At 49.6% G+C, this 27,603-nt stretch overlaps 1 protein-coding gene and 1 long non-coding RNA gene across 2 annotated transcripts in view; both read right to left on the reverse strand.

Annotated features, from left to right (window-relative positions):
• The window catches only part of LOC141073068 (uncharacterized), a 258,205-nt gene that overhangs the window by 124,310 nt on the left and 106,292 nt on the right, over positions 1-27,603 (reverse strand). The window lies entirely within an intron of this gene.
• LOC141073107 (uncharacterized) lies at positions 8,235-27,155 on the reverse strand. The gene is made up of 2 exons (XR_012226950.1): positions 26,912-27,155; positions 8,235-9,073 (listed from the first exon to the last, which is right to left on the reverse strand). It is a non-coding gene; the product is annotated as an uncharacterized lncRNA (long non-coding RNA).

Here is a 27,603-nt window from a genome sequence, read left to right on the forward strand (position 1 = left end):
CAAAGCTTGGAAAGCCGCCTCACAGTCATCTGTCCAGTTGACTGTTTGGGGTAGCCTCTGCTTGGTGAGGTCAGTCAAGGGTTTGGCAAGGGCGCTATAGTCCTGTACGAACCGCCTATAGTACCCTGCAGTGCCCAAGAAGGACTTCACCTGTTTCTTGGTCCTGGGGGTGGGCCAGGACACGATTGCGTCCACTTTTTCTGGCTCCGGACTCATGGAACCCCCGCCTACCCGGTGCCCCAGGTAGTGGACCTTGTGCATGCCTATCTGGCACTTCCCTGGCTTGATGGTCAGGCCTGCCTGGTGAAGACGCTTGAGCACCTCCTGGAGGTGCTGAAGGTGTTCCTCCCAGGTGGAACTGAAGACGGCAATATCGTCTAAGTACACCACCGCGTACTCCTCCAGTCCCCGAAGCAGGTGGTTGACCATCCGCTGGAAAGTGGCAGGGGCATTCTTCATGCCGAAGGGCATGACCGTGGACTCGTACAGTCCAAAGGGGGTGATAAAGGCGGATTTCTCCTGCGCCTCAGGGCTCAGGGGAATCTGCCAGTATCCCCGACTCAAATCCATGATGGATATGTACTTGGCTTTCGACAACCGCTCAAGCAAATCCTCGATGCGCGGCATTGGGTGGGCATCAGAGGTTGTGATGGCGTTGAGCCCCCTGTAGTCCACGCAGAACCGCGTGGTTCGATCCTTTTTAGGCACGAGGACTACAGGTGAAGCCCACGCGCTTTTTGACCGTCGAATCACCCCCAGCCTTAACATCTCATCGATCTCTTGGCGCATGACTTGTTGCACCGCTTCAGAGATCCGATAGGGTGTTCGCCGTAATGGGGCGTGATTCCCGGTGTCCACCTCATGAACCGCTAACTCCGTCCTCCCCGGTTGGTTGGTGAACACGACCCGGAAGGGTTCCAGGGTGGCCATCAACTGCAACCGCTGGGATACGGTTAGCGAACCACTTATCTCCATGTCCTCAATGGACCCATCGGCCTTGGCCTGGGCCAGCATGTCCAGGAGGGGATCTTCCTCCCCATCCTCTGGCAGATTGCAGACCGGTAGGACGCAAGCTTCACGTTTGTAGTGCGCCTTCAGCATGTTGACGTGAAAGGCCTTGCGCCTACCCCGAGCATGGTCAAGCGTGACCACGTAGGTGACCGGGTTGAGCTGTTGGTGGACGACGTACGGGCCTTCCCAGGCTGCCTGAAGCTTATCCATTGGTACAGGGACCAGCACCCACACCTTTTGACCCACCTGGTAGGTCCGCTCCCGGGCGTTCTGGTCGTACCAGCGCTTCTGGTCAGCCTGAGCCTGCGTCATGTTGTCATGCACCAACTGCGTCAAGGTCTGCATCTTGTCACGGAAGCGCATGACATAATCCACGATGGACACTTCTGTGGGGTTTGGCTCATCTTCCCAGGATTCTCTTATCAACCCAAGGGGTCCCCGGACTCGCCTGCCATACAGGAGCTCGAAGGGGGAGACCCCGGTCGAGGTCTGTGGAACTTCTCTGTAAGCGAACAGCAGGTGTGGGAGGTACCGCTCCCAGTCGCGCCCTTGGGTCTCAACCAGTATGCGGAGCATCTGTTTGAGGGTACCGTTGAAACGTTCACACAAACCATTAGCCTGTGGGTGATACGGACTCGATACCAGCTGCGTCACCTGCATTTTCTCACAGAGAGCCTCCATTAGGCGAGACATGAATTGGGGCCCTTGATCGGTAAGCATCTCCCTGGGAAATCCTACTCTTGAAAAGATGGTCACCAGTGCGTCAGCCACCTTATCTGCCCTGGTTGAAGACAGAGCTACTGCCTCTGGGTACCGGGTAGCGTAGTCTACCACGGTGAGAATGTATCGCTTTCCGGAGCTGCTGGGGACGGACAGCGGTCCTACAATGTCCACCGCGATTCTCTGGAAAGGCTCCTCTATCACCGGCAAAGGAATAAGGGGAGCCTTAAGAGCAGGCCCCGCCTTACCCACTTTTTGACAGGTGGCGCAGGAGCGGCAGTAGTGTGTTACATCTGTCCCCATCTTGGGCCAATAGAAGTGTTGAGACAGCCGTGCCTTTGTTTTGCTGATCCCCAAGTGTCCAGCGAGTGGAATCTCATGGGCAATCCGCAACAACTCAGTTCTGAACTGATAGGGGACGACCAGCTGTCTTTCCCTCAACCACTCCTTTTTAGGATCTCCGGGTACTGTCTCCCGGTACAACCTTCCTCGTTCCCAGAACACCTTCTCCTTATCAGACTCGGAGGTGGGCGTCTTGGCGAGGCCTCTCAATTTCTCCAGGCTGGCATCTGAGTGCAGAGTAGCCTGGAACTCCATGCTGGAGGCTGCCAGAAGTGACGTCAGGGTCCCCTCTTTACTGGGACCCTCTGGAACCGGCTCTGGGTTCACCTCTGGTTCAGTCTCTCCTGTAGCAGCAGAGGGTCCAGAAGACAGTGCGTTACCTGCGATCTGGGCACTCTGACTGCGTGTGACAGCTGCTATGTATGCTGTCTCCCTGGGGATTTCTACAGACCCACCAGCCGGTGCTGCCCTGGGCTCTACCTCCTCATCCACCCCCAACACTTCAGGAACAGTGCTACTTATGGGCCAGTTACCTTCCTCGGTGGCACTGGTCAGCTGCATGGCATTACCTTCCTCATGGTCCCCATGCACCTCCCCATTTCCTTGAGCACCGTTGCTTGCTCCTGCCAGGGGTTCCTCAGCCGTCTCACTCCGCAGAGTGACGGGGCTGAGCACTTCGGTACCTGTGGACACATCTACCGCTTCAAAGAAAGGGTTAACGGGTTCAGTCGGCACAGATACATCAACATCATCATCATCCTTCCTAGGAGAAGAATGGTTATTAGCTTGCTTTGGCACATTCACATCAGCATCATACCTGGGGAAAGAATGGTTGTTAGTTGCATCATTACTCATCAAGGCATTAGCAGGTAACACATTCAGTCTCCCCTCATCATCATCATCATCAGGGTTAACGTTACCCTTATTATCAGATTGGGGAAGGGTGTCAGGGACGTAGTATGCAACCATCCGCCCCAAGTCAGTCCCCAATAACACATCAGTGGGCAGGTTTTCAGACACTCCCACCTCCCTCAACCCGCTCCCGGCACCCCAGTCAAGAAAAACTTGTGCCACTGGCAAGGGACAATGGGTGCCTCCAATCCCGGTGACAGTCAGGGTTTTCCCCTCAACAAACTCTTCAGGGGCCGCCAGTCCAGGACGGATGAGGGTTCGTTCAGCCCCGGTGTCCTTGAGGCCTGTAGCAAGACGGGCCCCCACCTGAACAGGTTGAACGTTGTCGTCTGCCCTCCCAACCACACCTCCCACCAAAAGAACAGAGGCGTTGGGCCCGGGGGCCTTGGCTGGGGGGTTCTTCGGCCTATTCGGACAGGCGTAAAAGAAGTGACCAGGCCGCTGGCAGTGGTGACACAGGCGACTGTCAGTAGCCGGCCTGCTGTTGGCAACAGGGACAGGGCCTCCGGAGGGACGGCTAGCTGGGGCACTGGGGTTGGTTGCCGGCTTACCCCCTTTCCAGCTGGTGGCGACTGGCCTCCGCGTCTTGGGCTTCCGGTTGGCCTCGTAGTTGTCAGCGATCTGCGCCGCTTTGTCCGCGTTCGTTGGTTCGCGGTTCAGGATGAACTGTTGGACCTCAGCTGGGCAGAGATGCAGGAACTGGTCTTTGATCATCAGGTCCCATAGCTGCTCAAAGGTTTCAACGGACAGTCCATGGATCCACAGGTCAAAGTGGGTCCTGAGTCCTTGCACCACATCACTGTAGCTATCGTGTGGGCCACGTTGGAGGTGCCGGAACTTCTTTCGGTATACCTCAGGTGTCAGCCGGTATTTGGCGATCAGCGCCTGCTTTATGGCGTCATAGTCGTCATCGGCTTCTGGCGGAAGAGAAGCAAATGCCTCCAGGGCTTTGCCCTTTAGCCCTGGGGTCAAGTACCTTGTGGTCTCTAGGCAGCTGGTACTGTCTGCAGGCTTTCTCAAAGGCTCGCAGAAACGTGTCCAAGTCCCCGTCCTTTTCCATCATGGGAAAATGCTCTAGCCGGGGTTTAGGAGTCTGGACGCTGCTGGGCTCACCTCTTCGGGCTGTGGGGGCATTCCCACCCCGCTGGAGCACCTCCAGTTCATGGGCCCTCTGCGCCTGGCGCTCGGCTCTCTCAGCCTCTGCTTGGCGCTCGCGTCTCTCCGCCTCCCGCTCGGCTCGCTGCTCTGCTCTCTCTCTCGAGCTTGCTGGATCAGCTGCAGACGTCCGTCACGGTCTTCGGCAGGGAGTGCGTCCAAGGCCGCTTGCAGGTAGGGGTCCAGCGTGCTCTGATTGAATGTGGGGCCCGCGCTCATGAGTGGAGCCTCTGCTGCAGCCCCATTGCCACTTGGGCCAACTTCTGCGCTCGCTGGATTCTGGTCGTTGTCCAGCTGCACTAGAGCCGCGATCATTTGAGCTCTGTTTTTGTTCGTGGCGTCAAGGCCTTGGTATGTGCATAACCCAGCAAGAACTTCCTTTGTCTGCCGGTTGTACCAAGGTTCTCCTTTTGCCGCCATGGTTGCCAAATAAAAGATAGAAAAAGAAAAACGAAGAAACGGGAGGGGGATACTTGCAAGAACACACTAATGTCTCAGGACTAGTAACCACTGAGTCTGTTCTCCAAAACCTATGATGCAGGATTCCCGCAGGAACCGTGCAGGTTTTTAGTGAGAGGAATGATTGCTCAAACCAAATCACTAATGCTCTAGGATTATCCCACCGCTCTGCCACTAATATGTGACGAACAGCCCACGGCCGTTCGTCCACTTACGGGGGCGACAAACGGGGGTCCCGCTGCCACCAAAACGCGACGGACAGCGGACCCTGTGTCACCACTATGTCACAGTCCCACCACTGACACGGGTGTATCAGCGGACGGAGGGACGAGACACAATGCCGGCACACGGCTATCACAGGCACAGTTGGGGCTTATCTTAGTTATCCCACCACTGGCACCATGTGACCAAAAATATCCAGCAAGCTAATCTCGCTCTACAATTTGCCGCAGGGGGAGTTTAATTTGGATGCCCCACCACTGCTATCAATCTTCCAAGTACTGCGGGGGTTTTTGTATATCCAACTTTCTCTGTTCCACTTTGGAAGTCGCAGCTCTCCGGCGCCCCCCTTACCCTCAGGTCAGTCAGGGAACTGCACCTAGGATAATTAGTCGCCGGACGGGCTGCCTGTTGTGAACCGGCAATCAGGCTTCTGCAGTAAGGGAATTATCAATGCTGTGGCCGCAGCCCCTCATTCAGCAATATAAGACCCTTCTAGACTGCCAGCAAGCCGCAATAGCCGTACACAACGCGCTGCCACCAGTCACGGTTAGGCCTCTTTCACACTTCCGTTTTTTACAATCAGTCACAATCCGCCAGGTTTTGAAAAAAAACGGATCCTCAATTTTTTTTTGAGGATCCGTTTTTTTCCCATTGACTTGCATTAATGGCGGATTGTGACGGATTGCTGTCCGTTGCATCCGTTTTTTGTGAGGATCCGCCTAAAGTTGCTGTCCGTCACCATCCTCAAAGATTTCAGAACGGAGCTTGTAACGTTTTTTTCTCTGGCGGATCCTCCAGACACTCATTTAACCCGAAATTCTTTCTGGGTGCCGGACAAAAATAAAAAAATTCTCTCTCTCTCTCTCTCTCTCCTTCCCGGCCAGCGATTCCTTTAAATTTCTTCATTTTCAGGATCCGTCTGAAAACGGATCCTGTGCCATCCGTTCGCATCAGTTTAGAACGGATCCGCTTGTCCGCCTTTTTGGCGGATTATAGCTGATGCAAAAAACTGAAGTGTGAAAGAGGCCTTACTTAATTCACAGTGTTAAATTAAGAGGGTCCGTGGCAAACCCCTTGAATTAGTAGCGATTATCTATCAAAGGCGTATAGTTCGATTCTTAGAGCATGGAGACAGATCTAAATAATTAAATCATTTATTTTCCGACAGAGGACAGTGATTACAGATAAAAGTTGCTATAAAATTGAGACATAAAATATGTACAGTACAGGTATAAAATAAAAGTGGAGAAAACAAAGAGATTACACTCACAGTTCCATATTGTTCCTTAGGCAGACCATGCGGCTTTAAGGGGGGAGGAGCCACACGTCTCCACTCATCTGGAGTTCTTGTCAGCACGGACTCTGCAGCTGTTCTGTGCTGGTTCTGCCAGGGAATGCCTTATAGACTTTCCTATGTGACATCACAGAGAGGTGCATTCTGGGTTGATCCCACCTCTCTTATCCAAGTTATGTTTTGGCTACAAAACTTAGATTAGCTATAACTTTATGGGAGAAGCTGGTATGGACTTGTCAGTGGTATCATGTTTCCCAGCGTAATGAGCCTATCAAGAAAACATCAAACTTCTATGCGATATGACCGTCCATTTGGGCGGAAATCCTATCTCATGTTCTGGACAGGGTAGAACTTCGAAAGATACGCGGTATCGAAGCTGGGACCGCTCAGGTTACAAAAATATGATTTCCATATCTCTACTTGGTACGGTTTTCGCAGGGCAGGCTCTTAAAGGGTTACTTCTAACCTTTATTTCAAACAAAGAGTTTTCCTTTCCCGCACTTTTTTTCCCTCTTTCAGCTGAGGCTGAGAGAAGCCAAATGGGGTGACAGGAAATTGGTTTATGGCACTCGGGGGAAGGGAAGCTGCTGCAGTGTGCAATGTAACTGAGACACTGGCAGGCAGCTTCTCAAAGAAAATAGAGGATTTGTTAGCACATTGCAACAGAAAACATATCTTGCAGACATTGTACATCACACACCCTACCCGCACCCTCCGCTCTGCTGATGACCTGAGGTTAGCATCCTCAATAATCAGAACCTCTCACTCCCGTCTCCAAGACTTTACACGTGCTGTGCCAGTTCTTTTGAAATGCACTTCCCAGGTCAATACGATTAGTCCCCAATCCCCACAATTTTAAGCGTGCCCTGAAAACGCATTTATTCAGACTGGCCTATTGCCTCAACACATTAACCTAATCTTATCCCTGTGTGGCACAGCCAAAAGTTTTACCATAACCAGGTTCCTTGTATCATGTTCCCACATGCTTTATGCATCCATTAGCCCTCTGTGTCTGTACTGTTACACACTTAACATTGTGGCTGGTCCATACAATCAGGGCAACTGTTACCACCCACCTTTCGTGTCTCCCTCTTTCCTCATAGACTGTAAGCTTGCGAGCAGGGCCCTCATTCCTCTTGGTATCTGTTATGATCTATGTGATTATTGTTATGCTGTAATGTCTATTGTCTGTACAAGTCCCCTCTGAAATGTAAAGTGCTGCGGAATATGTCGGCGCTATAGAAAGAAAATGTATTATTATTATTATTATAGGACTCATCTCTGCATAAAAATAACACACAGTTACCTAGAGCACCGCTTCCAGAGCACATTACTCACTTTTCCATTCTTCTACACTACACATCTAAATACAGACGTGCACCCACCATTAATATATAATTAGTTATTATGCATCCCACCATTCCAAATGGAAATTATAATTCACCACTGCGCCCCCACCAACAATAAATAGCAATTTACCCACCTAATATATACATTCATTAGCCCCTGTACTCTTCCTCCAATTCATTACCAGTCACTGCATCCTCAACATCCCCCACTATGTGCCTCCCGCTCCCCCAATTCATTATATTTACATGCCCCTTCTGCCCCAATTCATTGTCATGTCTTTCTCTCCCACCCTCTATTCATGATCAACTGCTCTACCCCACATTCAATACATCATTTACTCCCATCACCCTGAAAATTCATTATTTGCTCTCCCCAGGTCCTTATTTGTTCTCCCCATCCCCCACCTTCAATTCAATTGCTGTCCCCCGTCCCTCACTTCATCATTCACTGTCCCCCTTCTCCCCCCACTTCATCATGTGCAGCAGTCCCCTTTCGTTCATGTGCAGTCCCCTGTCCCCTCCCTCACATCATCATATGCAGCCCCCTCCATCATTTGCAGCCCCTTCCAATATTTGCAGGCCCCATTCCATCATCATTGGCAAATTGCAGCACCCCCTCCATCATTTGCAGCCCCCTTTATCATTTCCAGTGATGTGGAAAATTTATGGTTGGGTAAATTTACCCCTGTGCGTACTGTGGCCTGCCCAAATTAGACAGAGTCTTTGAACGCTTAACTGGAAGAAAAGAACTGTACACAGAGACAGCAATCGATTCTTTCAATGCTCTGAAGCTTTATTATGCATATCTATATTTATGGATACATGTAGGAAAGGGTGGCTATCTGATTAACATAAAGGCTGAACTTCTAGTTTAATTGGTCAGTTTGAATACATGAACATATATGGAAGAGTTTACCAAAAAAAAGCTGATTCTACCAATATAATTTACGGCCCATTTTCCTGCTGTCTCAGCAATGTTCTGATATCGGCTGGCACATCTGGCCTCACTTCTTTATTCACTATGTCTGCTAGATATTTCCCAAGGCACAAGACAATGGGTGTCACGTTGGTTCTCCAGACGGGTTAGGTCATCCTTGGTAGAATGGTTACAAAGTTTCAAGACAGCTACGATTATATCTTCAAGCGAGCATATATGAGTATGTAGCAGTGTATAAGAATATATGAGTATATAGCAGTATATAGCCTATAGCAGGCAAGTGAGATCTATGGATACACATATGCATATATATTTCCATAACAATCCCCCCTTAGATAACACTTGCCCTAAAATCCTGCGCCTGGCCCAATGCGCTGCAACTCTTTTGTGCTGCCAGTGGACTGACATACGCCTAACGTATACATCCTTCTCTGTACAGACTTTTCGCAAATGGGCGGTCAGGAGGTCTGTCCCTACTGGGGGTTTGGCGGAATCATAGTCTCATATTCAGCGGCATGCGTATCCAGGGGTGTGTACTCTTCAAGAGGCAGTTCTGGTAGCTCGACGAGGTTGTCAGGCAGTGGAGGTGGGATGTCGATTTTGACAGATGAGACATCCATAGCAGTCAATGGCATCAAATTTGTGGTATCATGGACAGTCTTTTCCATCATCCTGCGGATACAAGGGAGAATAAAACAACCAGCAATTATCGCCAAGATGAATACCACCAGTATGACTGTTCCGACTTGCGCTAGCATTCTCTGCCACCCGCTCATCCACCCAAAGTATTGGTCCCAGGGGTCAGTGACTCCTGAGTTTTGTTTCAGCTCCTCAGACAACTCAGTGAGTTTTTGTATGGCTACTGTGACTTTACCATTTGGACCAGTGTTGTCCGGAATGTAAGTGCAGCATGTGTCTTTGATCATTTTACAAACACCTCCTTTCTCGGCTAGAATCATGTCTAAGGCCATTATATTCTGGAACGCCATGATGGAAGTGGGGCCTAACTGGTCTGCCAGACCCTTCAAAGCGTCTCGGGTGTAGTTGACGAATCTCTGTTGATTATAATAGATGTAATTTATCCAATCCACATTCTTGTTTACAGTTATTATTGGCAGTAATGACTCAAATCCTGCCTTAACCTGGTCTCTGGCCTTGTATTCATCAGGTACCCCCCTAGGCACACCTATGGTGTCTATGTATACATGTGGATCAAAACTACCTTTGGGGGCACTTTCCCTTCTTGGTCTTCTTACCACGGTAAGTGGTGTAGACTCATGTGTGTAAGGAAAAAGGTGGAAGGGCATCAGGATCTTTGCCAGAGCACATTGGCCTATCCAAACACCTTCTAGTCTACTACGTATTTTCATGTCCCCACAGATCCAGTATATGTCACCCAAGGAAACCACATGATTGACCAGGTTAACAGTGGTAGTACTAAATTCTGAGCAAAACCCCTCAGTGAAGTTTTTTACATCTCTGCCAGCTCCTGTGCGTGTGTAACAGGTGTAATTACCAGGGTAGATTGTTATTCCTACCCCAGGGGGCGTATCTTTGACCAAGAGTGGGTACTTAGACTTCCAGTTCTCACAAGATGTGGAGTCAGAGGAGTTGGTGTATATACTGAGGAAGCAGGCCTGTTGGGATTCTGGGATGAAGTGTCAGTGTGCCTAGGTGGGGTCTGGCACCTGCACATGCATAACAGCCGCTCCCATTGTGCTGTTGGGCCGTATACTTTACCCATTCTTGCCAGTAGTTGGTTTCAACGAACCCTGTCTCTACTGCTAGGGTTTCCTCATAGGTGGGATCTACCAACACTCTCATGTTACTGGGGACCTTTTGGGGTGCCTTGGGTTTGTCAGCCCTGTTTGCTAGCTTGAATTTTCCCGAGTAGTGTACGGGAGGGCGGCGCCCATCGGTTGACCAGGTACTACTCAGTATATATGTACCTGCATCACCTGGAGAGGGATTTTCAATGCTGAGTATGAGTCGGTTACATTCGCCCTTGGTGTTGCACCCTTTCACATAAGCCTGCTTAGTAAGGCGCATGCGGTCAATTAATGATTTACCATCTCTATCCTTTCTGTCCAAGGCTGACTGAGGTTTGTACCCCCAACTTTCTCCAGTGTTCCATGCGGCAGCTCCCCAATATGCACAATCATCTCCCCAATGATCATCTACAACACATATATTGGGTCCCTTCTCCCAGTCTCTCTAGCCGTGTGGGTGGGCAATGCCACAGTAATCGAATAGGTATGTGATTATGTGGGCTGATGTGTCAAACCAGAAAACAGTATCGTCCCCATCTTTGGTGATATCTTCAGTAAAAGGTGCTCCCACCTCCAGAATTTGTATCACACAGAGAATAAACAGAATCATTCTGGCTTAGGGATGTCTTCTGGTACAGGTGCCTTCTTGCAATGCGATGCGTGGATCCAAGTGGGTCTTCCCTCTAGTTTCACAGAGGTTGGTGTCATCAGCAGCACCTAGTAGGGACCATCAAATCTGGGATCGAGCGTTCTCCTTACAAACTTCTTCACCAACACCCAGTCACCCGGCTTCAGGGAGTGTGTGCCGAGTACTGATCCTGGATCTGGTAGGGAAGAGAAAACTCGAGAATGGACATCAGCAAGCTTTTTTGTCAAACTGATCACATAAGCAGACAAGGTATCATATTGCATAGTCAACTGCTGGGGGAAGAATACCCCTAACCTGGGGCTAGACCCAAACGAATCTCAAATGGTGACAGTTTTTCTGGGCCTCTGGGAGTGTGCCTGACACTAAAAAGTGCAATGGGGAGTGTCTCATGCCATGGTTTGTTTGTCTCTTGGGCAACTTTCAGCATCCTATTCTTGAGTGTTCCATTCAATCTTTCTACCTTTCCACTGCTCTGGGGGTGGTAGGGAGTGTGTAGGCCTAAGTCTGACCCTACTGCTGACCAGATCTCTTGTGTTAGATTTGCTGTGAATGCAGGTCCCTGATCACTCTCTATCACTTCTGGAACCCCATATCTGCACACGATTTCTGAGAGCAGCTTCTTGGCAGTAGTCTTCGCTGACTGGTTTCTTACTGGGAAGGCTTCAGGCCATCCTGAGAACACGTCCACGACCACAAGGGCATATTCAAATCCTCCACTCGGCGGCATCTGGATGTGGTCAATTTGGATCCTCTGGAAGGGGTATAGTGGTCTGACTAGATGGTGTGGGGGAACTTTCTCCAGTCATCCAGGGTTGCATTTGCTGCAGGTCAAGCACCTGCTGGTGAACTTGGCTGTGAGGGTGGAGATCCCTGGAGCGAACCAGTAAGCACTAGAGTTGAGCGACTTTTGGTTTTTTAGGGTCGCGTTTCGTTTCGTGAAACCCGACTTTTCCAAAGGTCGGGTCGAGCAAGATCGTCCGATTATAGGGAAAAGTCGGGGTCGTCCCGAAACACGAAACCCAATGTAAGTCAATGGGGAATAAAAGTCGGCAGTGAGAGGAGGACAGGAAACACACCTACAGTGCCCATTTGAATGCCAAAAGCATCAATTCTTCTTACTTAAGCTTGTCAACCTTAATTAACTTCATAATACAAGTTACGCACTGAAAAATGGGGGTTATTTGGCTACAGACTGTGGGGGGGGGAGGGCTGGCTCCAGGTTTTCATGTGCCCTGGGCGAAAGAGCGCCCCTTTAACACATACCACAACTCATCATGCTCCGATACGGCAGAGAAATAGCGGTATAGTACAATGAAAAATACCTCACTTTTTACATCTCATGACGAGGCCCATCTATTTCTCCATACAGAATCATTGGTCCCATATAATGTTTGAAACAGTATACGATGAGCTCCACATAATGCTACAGTATATGTTGGTCCCCATGGATGAAGCTCCACTGTCTTATGGGCCCAAATAATGCTCCAAACATAATGGGCCCCATTTCTAATGCTCTAGTGTATAATGGGCCCTGTAAATGCTGCTCCAGTGTCTGATGTCCACCTTTGGAATGTTCCAGTGTATGGTGGGCCCCATCTATCATTCTCAGACGGTGTTAGGCCCAGTATGGATTGCACGTGATTGCACAAAGGTGAGAAAGGGTACCGTATCCCCAGATAACATGTATGGATAGTGTACACATTCAAAATATATGTCTATACATCAGGAGGCAGGCTCAGACGGTGTTAGGCCCAGTATGGATTGCACGTGATTGCACAAAGGTTAGAAAGGGTACCGTATCCCCAGATAACATGTATGGATAGCGTACACATTCAAAATATATGTCTCAGGAGGCAGGCTCAGACGGTGTTAGGCCCAGTATGGATTGCACGTGATTACACAAAGGTTAGAAAGGGTACCGTATCCCCAGATAACATGTATGGATAGCGTACACATTCAAAATATATGTCTCAGGAGGCAGGCTCAGACGGTGTTAGGCCCAGTATGGATTGCACGTGATTGCACAAAGGTTAGAAAGGGTACCGTATCCCCAGATAACATGTATGGATGGCGTACACATTCAAAATATATGTCTCAGGAGGCAGGCTCAGACGGTGTTAGGCCCAGTATGGATTGCACGTGATTGCACAAAGGTTAGAAAGGGTCCCTTTTCCCCGGATAACATGTATGGATAGTGTACACATTCAAAATATATGTCTATACATCAGGAGGCAGGCTCAGACGGTGTCAGGCACAGTATGGATTTGACGGCCCAGATTACACAGCGGAGGAGCAGGGAGACGTAAAGATTGCAAATGCTGGGGCCCTGCCCAAGCAAGGGGGCCCACTCGTGGGCGTCGGTACTGGCACTGGGCTCCTCATAGTACAGCGGTGTGTCTGACGGCGGGTGTGCACCACCACCGTCAGAGACACTTGATTGCACTATGAGGGACCCTGTGCCAGTGCCCGCGCCCAAGAGTCGGCCTACCCACCTGTCCAGGGCAACGGCACTCGCACGGTGTCGTGCGCTAGGTGGTGACCCCGGCCATGGGGGGGAGGCAGCACAGTTAGGGAGTTTTAGAAAGTGGCATATGTTGATGTTGGACATTCAGCTGATGCAAAAGGCGAAATAGGTGAAGTACCAGGAAGAGGTGGACCAAAGCAAGCCATTTTTCTGTCACCCTATGTGTCATCAGGGGAAGGTGGGACAAAATCCTTGGAAACCCATGCGTGGTTCATTTTAATGAAGGTTAGATCATCCACATTTTGGGTTGACAGACGGGTCCTTTTTTCTGTCAGGATTGATCCAGCTGCACTGAAGACTCTTTCCGATAGCACACTTGCAGCTGGGCAAGCGAGCTCCTGTAAGGCATATTGGGCCAATTCAGGCCAGGTGTCCAGTTTAGCGGCCCAATAGTCAAAGGGGAATGACCTGTGTGGGAGAACTTCGATATGGGAGGAAAAGTAGTTTGTAACCATAGTTGACAACTGCTGTCTCCTGTCACTTTCCATCGATGCAGTATTACCAGTTGTGTGAGCGGTATTTGAAAAATCAGTCCACAACATTGTCATGAAACCCCTGTCTCCTACGCCACTTCTGCTGTGTGCACCACGAACACCTCTGCCAAGCTGCCCCCGGCCCGTACGGCTCATGTGAGAACCATCACTGCTGCTGTTTGCTGGGAATGCCTCAAGCAACCGATTTACCAGAGTTGCTTGTTTATTAGCCAATATTAGGTCAAGGTTCTCCTGTGGCATGATGTTTTGTAATTTGCCTTTATAGCGTGGATCCAGGATGCTGGCCAACCAGTAGTCGTCATCGTTCATCATTTTGGCAATGCGGGGGTCCCTTTTTAGGATCTGCAAGGCATAATCTGACATGTGGGCCAATGTTCCCGGTGTCAATGATGCACTGCGAGTGCTGGGTGGAGGAGCACTTTCTTGCAAATCCACATCCCCCCAGTCACACACAAACCCTGTACCAGACCTTGCCACGCCAACATTTTCACTTGCCCCACGAGATGCATCCTCCTCCCCTAAGTAATCATCCCCATCATCATCCTCCTCCTCCTCTTCTTCCTCCACCTCGTCCAGGAGAGGTCCCTGAGCAGACAATGGCTGAATGTCATCAAGGATTCCCTCATCCTCTTCCTCCTCATCAACATTGGCTGCAGACGCCTGCTCCTTAAGGTGCGTCAAAGTTTGCATGAGCAGACGCATAAGTGGGATGCTCATGCTTAGGATGGCGTCGTCTGCGCTTACCAGCCGTGTGCATTCCTCAAAACACTGAAGGACTTTACAAAGGTCTTTCAGCTTCGACCACTGCACACCTGTCAACTCCATGTCTGCTCTCAAAGTGCCTGGCCGTGTATCCTCCCACAAATGCATTATGGCCTGCCTCTGCTCGCACAGCCGCTCCACCATGTGCAGGGTGGAGTTCCACCTTGTTGCAATGTCGATAATGAGGCGGTGGTTGGGAAGGTGGAGCAATCGCTGCAGCTTCTGCATACGAACGGAGTGTACAGGCGACCGGCGGATGTGCGCGCACAGTCTTCGCACCTTCTGGAGCAGGGCTGTTAACTCCGGATAATTTTTGAGGAAGCACTGCACCACCAGGTTCAAGGTGTGAGCCAAGCAAGGTATGTGGCTGAGTTTTGAAAGGGCTATGGCTGCCACAAAATTACGGCCGTTATCACTAACTACCTTGCCTGCCTCAAGATGTACACTGCCCAGCCATGACTCAGTTTGTCGCTTCAAGTACTCGGTTAGCACCTCGGCGGTGTGTCTGTCGCCCAAACACATCATCTGCAACACAGCCTGCTGACGCTTTCCACTAGCTGCTCGATAGGGGGACACATCGTGTGCAACAGTGGCAGCTGCAGATGGAGTGCTCGTACGACTGCGCTCTGTGGACGAGCTTTCGCTTCTGGAGGAGGAGGAGGAGGAGGGTCGAACGCCTACAGCCAACTGTTTCCTATACCGTGGGCTAGGCAGCACTGTCCCACCACCGCTGCCCCTGTGGACCCTGCATCCACCACATTAACCCAGTGCGCAGTGATGGACACGTAACGGCCCTGGCCATGCCGACTGGACCATGCATCAGTTGTGAGGTGCACCTTTCCGCTCACTGACTGCTTGAGTGCATGGACAATGCGGTCTTTCACATGATGGTGGAGGGCTGGGATGGCTTTGCGAGAGAAGAAGTGGTGACTGGGTAGGTCATAGCGTGGTACTGCATAGGCCATGAGTTCGCGGAAAGCTGTGCTTTCCACCAACCGAAAGGGCATCATCTCAAACGAGATTAGTTTGGCAATGTGGGCGTTCAAACCCAGTGTACGCGGATGAGAGACTGAGTACTTTCTTGACCTACTCATAGTGTCTGGGAGGGTGAGCTGGACTTGAGAGCTGCATATGGTGGAAGTAGCGGTGGACAGGGCGGACTGAGAGAGGGTTGATGATGGTGATGGAGTTGGTGTTCTTTCTGATGGCCTAGAATCAGTCTTTCGTTGATATAACAGTGGGATTCCCTGACTGCTGTGGTCTTGCAACGACACCTCAACATTTGCTGCTGTGCTAACCGGTGGGCTTACAGTGGGGGAAACAATGTAGCGTTGCTGACTACCTTCGTTGTGATCAGTTGCACATGTGGCACTTGAGGTTTGGTGTTGTGTCAACGCTTGCAAGTGCATGCTGGTTAAATGTCTAAGCATGCAACTGGTATTCAAATTTTTCAGATTTTTCCCTCGGCTAAAGGTCTTTGCGCACTTCTTACAGATAACCTTGGCCTGATCATGAGGATTTTGGTCAAAAAAGTGCCACACTGCACTCTTCCTACTTTGGCAGACATTTTGCGGCCTAGCACGCTGTGATCTTTTGACCCTCTGGACAAGCTGTCCAGCAACTCTTTTGATGTTTGGAACCTGTCTTTGGAGTGCTCCGGGCCTGCCAGATAACAGCTGTTGCGATGTCGATGTCTGCTGTGGATGCTCCTCATCTGAGCTATTGGAAGCAGCACCCTCTTCCCCCAATGGATGCCAATCTGGGTCAACAACTGGGTCATCCATCACCTCCTCTTCTATGTCATGTGCACCTTCCTCTGTGTCACCGTGTATGGTGGTATAGTGTGCGGGAAGGGGCACCTGAGTCTCATCAGGGTCAGAATCTGGCTCTGTACACTGCGAGGACAATGTAGTGCTCTGAGTGAATGTACCAGCAGAATCATCCATCAGCGGCTGTGCATCAGTGCACTCCATGTCAGATTCATCTTGGCCTGGGTAATTCACCATTTCACTTGATAATCCAGGCATGGTATGTGAAAACAGCTCCATGGAGTAATCAGTAGTATGGCCTGCATCATCCTTCAATCTTGGTTGGGGTGAAGGACACAAGGAAAGGTGTGGTTCATGAACATGAGCCTCCAATGACGACTCAGTGCTTTTACTTTTTACAACTGAAGAAGAGGAGGCGATAGAGCTGGAGGCTGAGTCAGCAATGTAAGACAAAACTTTTTCCTGATGCTCTGCCTTTAAAAGCGGTTTGCCAACTCCTAGAAAACTAAGCGTTCGAGGCCTTATGTAGCCAGACGATGACGCAGGGTCAGCACCTCCTGCATTCGGTCCTATTTTGCTCTTGCCACTACCATCAGATCCACCACCAACACCATCATTACCAGCTGCCAACCCCCGCCCAATTCCACGGCCTCTTCCACCAGCCTTCCTCATTTTTGGTAGAAATGTAGACAAAATCCAACAAACTATATAGTAATGTAAAACAAGGTACAAGGTGTCTATAGGACAGGGGAGATTTTGAATTTCTGCAGACACTTGTGGACACTGGACACTTTTGGATTGTGTGAGGCCCACTGATATCTGAGCGCTATGTGACAGGCTCGATGGCACAGCTGTGACCAAAGTGACTAGAGGATAAGGGAGATTTTGAATCTCTGCACACACTTTTGGACACTGGATGGACACTTTTGGATTGTGTGAGGCCCACTGATATCTGAGCGCTATGTGACAGGCTCGATGGCACAGCTGTGACCAAAGTGACTAGAGGATAAGGGAGATTTTGAATCTCTGCACACACTTTTGGACACTGGATGGACACTTTTGGATTGTGTGAGGCCCACTGATATCTGAGCGCTATGTGACAGGCTCGATGGCACAGCTGTGACCAAAGTGACTAGAGGATAAGGGAGATTTTGAATCTCTGCACACACTTTTGGACACTGGATGGACACTTTTGGATTGTGTGAGGCCCACTGATATCTGAGCGCTATGTGACAGGCTCGATGGCACAGCTGTGACCAAAGTGACTAGAGGATAAGGGAGATTTTGAATCTCTGCACACACTTTTGGACACTGGACACTTTTGGATTGTGTGAGGCCCACTGATATCTGAGCGCTATGTGACAGGCTCGATGGCACAGCTGTGACCAAAGTGACTAGAGGATAAGGGAGATTTTGAATCTCTGCACACACTTTTGGACACTGGATGGACACTTTTGGATTGTGTGAGGCCCACTGATATCTGAGCGCTATGTGACAGGCTCGATGGCACAGCTGTGACCAAAGTGACTAGAGGATAAGGGAGATTTTGAATCTCTGCACACACTTTTGGACACTGGATGGACACTTTTGGATTGTGTGAGGCCCACTGATATCTGAGCGCTATGTGACAGGCTCGATGGCACAGCTGTGACCAAAGTGACTAGAGGATAAGGGAGATTTTGAATCTCTGCACACACTTTTGGACACTGGACACTTTTGGATTGTGTGAGGCCCACTGATATCTGAGCGCTATGTGACAGGCTCGATGGCACAGCTGTGACCAAAGTGACTAGAGGATAAGGGAGATTTTGAATCTCTGCACACACTTTTGGACACTTTTGGATTGTGTGAGGCCCACTGATATCTGAGCGCTATGTGACAGGCTCGATGGCACAGCTGTGACCAAAGTGACTAGAGGATAAGGGAGATTTTGAATCTCTGCACACACTTTTGGACACTGGACACTTTTGGATTGTGTGAGGCCCAATGAATATCTGAGCGCTATGTGACAGGCTCGATGGCACAGCTGTGACAAAAGTGACTAGAGGATAAGGGCGATTGGATTGCTTTTAAAAAAGCAGTTTGCGGAGCAGTGGGTAAACAGCAATGCAGGAATGTCAGGAAGTCTTAGAAGGCAGCCCAACAACCAACACCACTGATACACCACTATATAGCCTCCCCTTGCACTGCACACACAGTGACTGGTGTGTTGTGCAGGCCAAATTGCTAGCAGCAGAAGCAGTTTTTTTTTCTTCTCAGCAGGACAAAAAAAAAAAATTGGGATTGCTTTTAAAAAAGCAGTTTGCGGAGCAGTGGGTAAACAGCAATGCAGGAATGTCAGGAAGCCTTAGAAGGCAGCCCAACAACCAACACCACTGATACACCACTATATAGCCTCCCCTTGCACTGCACACACAGTGACTGGTGTGTTGTGCATGCCAAATCGCTAGCAGCAGAAGCAGTTTTTTTGTCGTCTTCTCTGCCTAACGCTCTCCCTACAGAATCAGCAGCAACCTCTCCCTATACTAAGATCGGCAGAAGTAAGATGGCGGTCGGCGTGCACGCCCTTTTATACCCCCTGTGACGCCCACCAAAGCAAGCCAATCCCTTGCATGCCCTTCTGAAAGATGGTGGTGACCCGTGCCTATGTCATCACGTTGCCCACAGTGTCCGTGGATCCTGATTGGCTGAAAAAGAGCGCAAAACAAACTTTTGAAACGCGACTTTGGCGCGTAAGTCGCCGACCTCGTGGCCGACCTCATCCTAGGGTCGGGTTTCATTTCATGAAACCCGACTTTGCCAAAAGTCGGCGACTTTTGAATTTTTTCGACCCGTTTCGCTCAACTCTAGTAAGCACCAATCAGATCATTCATCTGTGTCTTGGATTTGTGTGTGGGCCCATGTGCCCACTGGACCATCATTGGGTACATGCTTCGGGGTAAGCAGGGCTTGCAGTCCATTGCGTATACCCTTCCTTCTTGGTGCGTTGCCCCTTTCACATCCAGCCTTCTTTCTCTTCCTTCGGTGCTTGATCTTGCAGCTTCTAGAACAGATCCCAGGACGTCATCTCATCAGGATTTTTGTCTTCAGTCTTCTTGTCTTCAGTCGTCACGTAATAACCGTCCGGCTCTACGACCTCTTCCTCCTCTCCATGTTGTCTTCCTCTGGCTGCTTCTTTGGCTGCCATGTCTGCCATGTTGTTGCCTCGTGCCTCTACTGTGTTCAGTTTCCCGTGTGCTTTAACCTTTAACACTGCCACCTTTTTCGGAAGTTGGAGTGCATTCAGCAGGTCCTTAATGGCTCCATGATGCTTCACAGCTGTTCCGCTTGCTGTGATGAAGTCCCTTGCAGCCCAGATGGGTCCAAAGTCATGTGCTATGCCATGTGAATACCTGGAGTCGGTATAGATGTTTGCAGTTTTGTCCTTCGCAATGTGGCAGGCCTTGGTCAGCGCTATCAGTTCCGCTTCTTGGGCTGACAGGTTAGGCGACAAACTTCTGGACCACAGGATTTCTTGATTGCTGGTCACTGCACATCCCGTGTGGAATTTCCCTTCATCATCTGCAAATCTGGAGCCATCAACGTAGAGGATCAACTCTGGATTGGTCAGTGGCTCTTCCGCCACGTTAGGTAATCCTGCTGTTTCCTGTTGCTGAAACAATCGTGGTCATCAGTACAGAGCAAGTCCAGATCCTTGTGAAAAGTATCCTGCAGATTTTTATCTGAGGAGTCCAGATCCGTATCCCCCCTAGGGAGAGGGAGTAGAGTGGCTGGATTGAGGACTGTGCATCTGGAGATGGTGACATTGTCAGGCAGCAGTAGAGAGCACTGGAGGCGGAGGTGTCTGGCGGTGGAGAGGTGTTTCAGCTGGGTCTGATTGAGGATTGCTGAAATGTCATGTGGAGCTAGGATCTCCAGAGGGTGTCCAAGGATGATGTCAGAAGTCTTGTCCAGGAGGGAGTGTGCTGCAAACACTGCCCTCATGCAGGAGGGGGCCCCCCTTGCAACTGGATCTAGGTGGGCTGAGAAGTAGCCTAGAGGCCTCTGCTTTCCTCCGTGGATTTGTGTCAGGACGCCAGTGGCATGACCTTCTTTTTCCATTAGGTAAAGACGAAACAGCTTCTCGTAGTCCGGGAGGCCTAGTCCAGGCGCGGAGACTATGGAGTCTTTTAATTTCCTGAACGAGATGAAGGCTGCGTCCGACAGGAGGAACGGGGTTACGTTGATGCAATTGTACAGAGGCTACATTAAGACTGAAGCATCCGGGATCCAGGTTCTGCAATATGAGACGAGACCAAGGAAGGCCTGCAGCATTTTCGGGGTTGTCGGGGGAGCCATCTGCTCCACAGTGGTCTTCCGGTCATCCATCAGGTGTTTTATCTGGTGGGCAATACAGTGACCCAGGAACGTAACTCGCTTCTGACACCACTGGACTTTGTTCTTCGAGACCTTGCATTGTTGCTCTGCCAGGTAGAATAAGAGAGACAAGGAGTGTGCAGCGCAGGTGTCTTTGTCGGCTGCACACAGGAGCAAATCGTCCACGTACTGTAGAAGGACTACTTCTGCATGGTCTGTGATCCAGTTAGCGAGAACGAAGGACATTGCCTTAGTGAACTGTGAGGGGCTATTCTGCGCTCCCTGAGGCATCACTGTCCATGTGTACTGCACACCTTGGTGCGTGAAGGCGAACAGGAACTGGACATCCGGGTGGAGAGGAACACTGAAGAAGGCGTTGGCCTGGTCTATCACCGTGAACACGGTTGCTGTGGTGGGCACACTGGAGAGCAGAGTGTGCGGATTTGGCACAATTGCGGTTTCAAAGATGGTGGCTTCGTTCACCGCCCTCAGGTCATGCACCATTCTGAATTTGGCGGGTTCTCCTTTCGCCGTCTTCTTCCTAACTGGAAAAAGCGGGGTGTTGCAGGGCGATGTGCAGGGAACGATGACTCCTACAGCCAGGAAGACCTTCAGTTGGTCAGAGACAGCTTGGCTCTGGGCGATGGACAGGGGATACTGGGCCTTGCGTGGGTACAGGGTGCCTGGCTTGAGTGTCACCTGCACCGGGGCCACTTGAAGTTTCCCCACATCCTGGGGCCCTTTGGACCACAGATCTTCTGGTACTACGTCCAGTACCTCCTGGGGTAGGCCTGCTTTTTTTGTTTGAGGCTCCTGCAGGACCGCCAGCATGATTGTCTCCTCTTGGGTCAGGGGTGAGGAGAGCATCACAGTTGTGATGTACAATGTCTGCAAGATATGTTTTCTGTTGCAATGTGCTAAAAATCCTCCAGTTTGTAAGAAGCTGCCTGCCAGTGTCTCAGTTACATTGTACCCTGCAGCAGCTTCCCTTCCCCCCAGGTGTTATAAATCAACTTCCTGCCACACCATTTGGCTTCTCTCAGCCTCAGCTGAAAGAGGGAAAAAAAAGTGCGGGAAGAAAAAACTCTTTGTCTGAAATCAGGAGTTAGAAGTAAACCTTTAAGAGCCTGCCCTGCGAAAACCGTACAAAGTAGAGATATGAAAATCATATTTTCATAATCTGAGCGGTCCCAGCTCCGCTATAGGGTATCTTTCGAAGTTCTAACCTGTCCAGAACCTGAGATATGATTTGCTCCCAAATGGACGGTCATATCGCATAGATGTTTGATGTTTTCTTGATGGGCTCATTACGCTGGGAAACATGATACCACTGATGAGTCCATACCAGCTTCTCCCATAAAGTTATAGCTAATCTAAGTTTTGTAGCCAAAATATAACTTGGATGAGAGAGGTGGGATCAACCCAGAATGCATCTCTCCGTGATGTCACAAACCAAAGCCTATAAGGCATTCCCTTGGCAAAACCAGCTCAGAAGAGCTCCAATCCTTGTGCTGACAAGAACTCCAGATGAGTGGAGATGTGTGGCTCCGCCTTCTTTCTCCGCCGCATGGGTTTGCCTAAAGAGTCATGAACAACCGTGAGTGTACCTCTGTTTTTAATCCCTTTATTTTATATCTGTACTGTACATATTTTATGTCTCAATTTTATAGCAACTTTTATCTGTAATCACTGTCCTCTTTCGGAAAATAAATGATTTAATATTTAGCCTGTCTCCATGCTCTAAGAATCGAACTAAACGCCTTTGATAGATAATCGCTACTAATTCAAGGGGTTTGCCACGGACCCTCTTAATTTAACACTGTGAATTAAGTAACCGTGACTGGTGGCAGCGCGTTGTGTACGGCTATTGCGGCTTGCTGGCAGTACAGAAGGGTCTTATATTGCTGAATAAGGGGCTGTGGCCACAGCATTGATAATTCCCTTACTGCAAAAGCCTAATTGCCGGTTCACAACAGGCAGTCCGTCCGGCGACTAATTATCCTAGGTGCAGTTCCCTGACTGACCTGAGGGTAAGGGGGGCGCCGGAGAGCTGCGAGTTCCAAAGTGGAACTGAGAAAGTGGGATATACATAAATCCCTGCAGTACTTGGAAGATTATTAGCAGTGGTGGGGCATCCAAAATACCCCCTGCGGCAAATTGTGAGAGCGAGATTAGCTTACTGGATATTTTTGGTCACATGGTGCCAGTGGTGGGATAACTAAGATAAGCCCCCACTGTGCCTGTGATAGCCGTGTGCCGGCATTGTGTCTCGTCCCTCCGTCCGCCGATACACCCGTGTCAGTGGTGGGACTGTGACATAGTGGTGACACAGGGTCCGCTGTCTGTCGCGTTTTGGTGGCAGTGGGACCCCATCAGTCCTCCGTATTTGGACGAACGGCGGTGGGCCGTTCGTCACAACAGTCCCATCTTCCTGGAACACTATGGTTGCTTTCATCTTCTGCAGTAGGTCTGCTCCCAGCAAGTTGAGTGGACAGGTTCTTGACACCACAAACTGGGACAGAACAGAGTGTCCTGGCTGTGTCCCCACGTTCAGAGGCTTTGTGAGCTGGGACTGTCTGGCTTGACCATCGATCCCCACACAGGACACAGAGGATTCTGACAAACAGGCGGGGTCAGGGAGTTCCAAGTGTCTCATCACACTTCTGGCTGCACCAGTATCCACAAGAAAAGATCTGATAACGCCACCCACTTCCAGGGAAATTTGGGGTACTGGTCCTACCGGGGGTGTCTTGCATGGTAGGAGTGTGGTGTCTTGTGGACCTGGCTTGCCCCTGTCCTATGGACGGGGTTCTTCATTGTTCCCTGTGCTCCGTTCCAGGCCTGTTCCTCCGGGCGAAGTCTTCGGTTGTGGGGGTGCTCTGCACTGGTTCCGGTAATGGCCAGGCTTTCCACAGTTGAAACACTTGCCAGCTCTCCTGATCCTGCATTCGTTCTTCTCCTTCAGTGGCTAACATGAGGGAGGCTGTCTTCCGCACTCCTGGCTGGGATTCGATCCCCTTGGCCACTGTGAGCAGGGTGTCCATTGCTATTGACCTGTACTCTGGTCTGGCGACTATTAGTGGCTTCTTGATTGGTTCTCTCAGTCCATGCACAAAGGCCTGTGCCAGCATCTGCCTGTGTATCTGGTCGTGTATGGTGAAACCCAGGTCTTGGAAGACTTGCATTACTCTGCCATGAAACTTCTCCACAGTCTCTGTCTTGTCTTGACTCATGTCCTGCAGGCTGAGGGCCTGTCCAGCCAATCTTCCTTTGGCCCATTCTCTGAGCTGGTCTATCAGCTTCGGTCCTGATTCCCATGCGTGTACATTTAGTCCTGCTGGAATTTTAAAGTGTTCCTTCATGATTGGCCAGAATGCATCACCTGCTTTTATTTCCATCACGGCCCAGAAATCATTCCAGGTTGCTGCATATGTGCGCTGGTTCTGCTGCATCCTTCGATAGAATGGCATGGGGTTCATCTCTGGGTCTGGCAGATTATTAAGGATACTGGTCACCTGACTTGGGGTGAAGTGCACATAGTGTAAGGGCGGTGCCTCTACCTTTCCCTGTCTATGTGGTGCTTGTGGGTTTCTCTTCCTAGTGCTAGGTAACATATAAGATGTTCCCTCGTCATCATCCTCATCAGAGGAAGGGTTGTGATACTGTGTGTTGTGATCAAGCACAGGGTGGTACTGCGGGTGCTTTGATTTATGGGATGCCTTTCTGTACATCTCCCCCCTCTGCTGCAGTGGCAATGCTTGAGGACCATAATTCCACCTGGGTGAGAATGTGGTGTTTGCCTGATCCACCTGTCCCTCATCTGCCTCTGCAGCAGGATGTTCCCCCCCTCCCAGCTGAGCGGAGCTGGCTGCCTCCTGCTGGGTCTGAGTGTGTGACTGGTCGTTGTCTGCATCAGTGTTAACTTGAGGATCTTCAGCGTCATCCCGAGTGCATGAGGGACACTGGTTGTGCCGTGTGTGGCACGTAAAAGGTCCCTTGTGCTGTTAGAACGGGATACAGGGATACTGGATTGTCTGGATTGGGCGTTGGCCCAGCTGGTACCACCGAACCATGAGAGTGTGAAGAAAGAGGAAGTACAGATGAAAGGTGTGACGAGAGAGAGCTTTGGAGCAGAGCCAGAAGGGAGGGAGGAGATGGGTGGGGTTGAGAGAGCAGGAGCAGCGAAGAAAAAGGTAGGAGGGAATGAGAGACGTGAAAGAGATGAAAGAGCAGAGGGGGGGAAGCTGTGAGCTTCCCCCTGCCAGCATCCTGGGCAGGCTTGCTGAGACTTGCAGTACTCGCTCCCTGTACAGTGGATTCTGCTGAGAGCAGACCACACACACCCAGTATTGTCCTTCACCATAGGGTGGAGGTGCAGATGGTTTAATACGTTTTGCAAACTTGTACACATAAAAATCACTTCCTGGTTTGTCCACATATCTCTCAGTGGCTCCACACCGATGCAGGTCCGCTGCTACTCGGAACCATGCGGTGGCTTCATTTAGCAAGTTGACATCAACTAACTTTCCCTTTTTCTGTGTTAATACATCCTGCCATTCTGCTGCTTGCAATCTGCCCTTCTGGTGGATTTCGCATATTCTCATGAGCAGTCCGTAATTTTTCAAAAATGTAACACCTTCCTGCTCAGCCACTACTTGGAGGGCAGTTCTTTCTCCAGGAAGTAAAAGAGCCTCCTCTTTGCCCAACTTATTCCCCATGGCAAAAACCTCGAAAACAGGGGATAAGAATAAAAAAAAAAAAAAATTGACAAGAGGGGAAAAAGAAAACTGAAAAAACTCGAAAACAGGCAATCATTCTTTGAGGGGAAAAAAGGAATCGAACTGAAAAGATAAAAAGTAAAAACTAAAAAAACTGATAAACTGTCACAAAAAAAAGGTGTAAGAAAAACTCGGAAGAAAAATTAAAAGAGATAAAAAAAAAAAAAACGAAAAAAGGAAACATTTTAAAAAGATTTTTTAAAGGATAATAAACCGAAAAGGTGATAAAATTAAAACGTATATAAAGAACCACTCAGAAAGATCAGAAAAAACAATACATGGAAAATGGAGGGGAAAAAAACCCATAAAAATTGGTAAACCTTGGTAAAACGCTAAAACGCTGCAAAAAGAAAAATAAAAATCTAAAAACTAGTACAGCCTCCAACCAAAAAAGTGCTAATGCAGAATGCAGGCACCCAACTTCCTCTTTTTATGCCTACATCTCTGTAAAATCTGTGAACAATGGAAAACCAAAAAAGCAGACTGTGGCTACAGTGTTACACTCAAAATGACCCAGCTTTCCTGAAAATTCTCATACGGCAGTAACAAAAAAAACCCACTACCAAAAATGCAAGATAAAATTATGCAAACAGCAGAGTGTAAAACAAAATGTGACAATCTGAGAAAAATGTATATCAGGGACACACCCTACAGGCAAAAAGAGGAAATGCAAAAAAGACTTTAGACTTTCAAAGTCCCGGGTCTACATGGAAAGCAAATGGCACATCACGGGGTGGCAAACACAGAGACGTCCGGGGTGAGAGATCGAAAGCCCTTGTTCTGCGACTCGTATGTGAAACAGCTGCTGGTAACCGGTAACTGCCAATCACCTGTGGCGTTTTGGTTGACGCCGGGACGTATCACCCTCCGTCTGCTGGGAGACGGGCGCCGTGATACCCCACTAGATTATCACCCCTCCGTGTGCATCCGGGGACCGTGGTAATCTCTCCAATGATCAGCCTGTGATATCTCTCCAGTCTGCCAGCATCCGCGTGGTGCGGGGACGTGTGACAGCCGAGGGATTCACCTGTGATACCTCCTTGAAGCTGACGCCTCCGTGTGTGAGTGTGCGGGGACCGTGACAGCTTTTTCAGAGGAATTCACCTGTGATATCCCGTCTAAGTCAAAACCTCCGCGTGGTGCCGGGACGTGATTTGACTTAGTCAGAGAGACTCAGTGATTTTTTCCCAGGAACTACAAGCACAAATCTGTCACAATTTCCACCAACTCTCTCACCCGGATCTTAGACACACAGAACCACAGTAGACACTTAGCTTATCCCAGGGTTTAGATAAGGGTGGACTTTTTACACTCTACCTGGGATACGGTGGTGACCACACCTGACCGGCTAGGGGTACAGACCCAGGCTGGACACGGGACATTCAGGCAAGATGACAGAATTTTCTTACCTTACTTATGGAGCTGCAGCCTCCGTCCCTTGGACCAGGCCCGTAACGGCACCCCCGTCTTTCCGGTCAGCTGGGTCCCTGTGCGTTTCATCCAAAGCCCTCAGCATTGGTGCGCCAAATTGATGTGGAAAATTTATGGTTGGGTAAATTTACCCCTGTGCGTACTGTGGCCTGCCCAAATTAGACAGAGTCTTATTGAGCGCTCAACTGGAAGAAAAGAACTGTACACAGAGACAGCAATCGATTCTTTCAATGCTCTGAAGCTTTATTATGCATACCTATATTTATGGATACATGTAGGAAAGGGAGGTTATCTGATTAACATAAAGGCTGAACTTCTAGTTTAATTGGTCAGTTTGAATACATGAACATATATGGAAGAGTGTACCAAAAAAAGCTGATTCTAGCAATATAATTTACGGCCCATTTTCCTGCTGTCTCAGCAATGTTCTGATATCGGCTGGCACATCTGGCCTCACTTCCTTATTCACTATGTCTGCTAGATATTTCCCAAGGCACAAGACAATGGGTGTCACGTTGGTTCTCCAGACGGATTAGGTCATCCTTGGTAGAATGGTTACAAAGTTTCAAGACAGCTACGATCATATCTTCAAGCGAGCATATATGAGTATGTAGCAGTATATAGCCTATATAAGAGTATATGAGTATATAGCAGTATATAGCCTATAGCA

Source organism: Dendrobates tinctorius, unplaced genomic scaffold, assembly GCF_039654945.1.
Source record: "Dendrobates tinctorius isolate UK_male_01 unplaced genomic scaffold, ASM3965494v1 ptg000296l, whole genome shotgun sequence".
In the NCBI taxonomy this organism is placed as follows: Eukaryota; Metazoa; Chordata; class Amphibia; order Anura; family Dendrobatidae; genus Dendrobates; species Dendrobates tinctorius.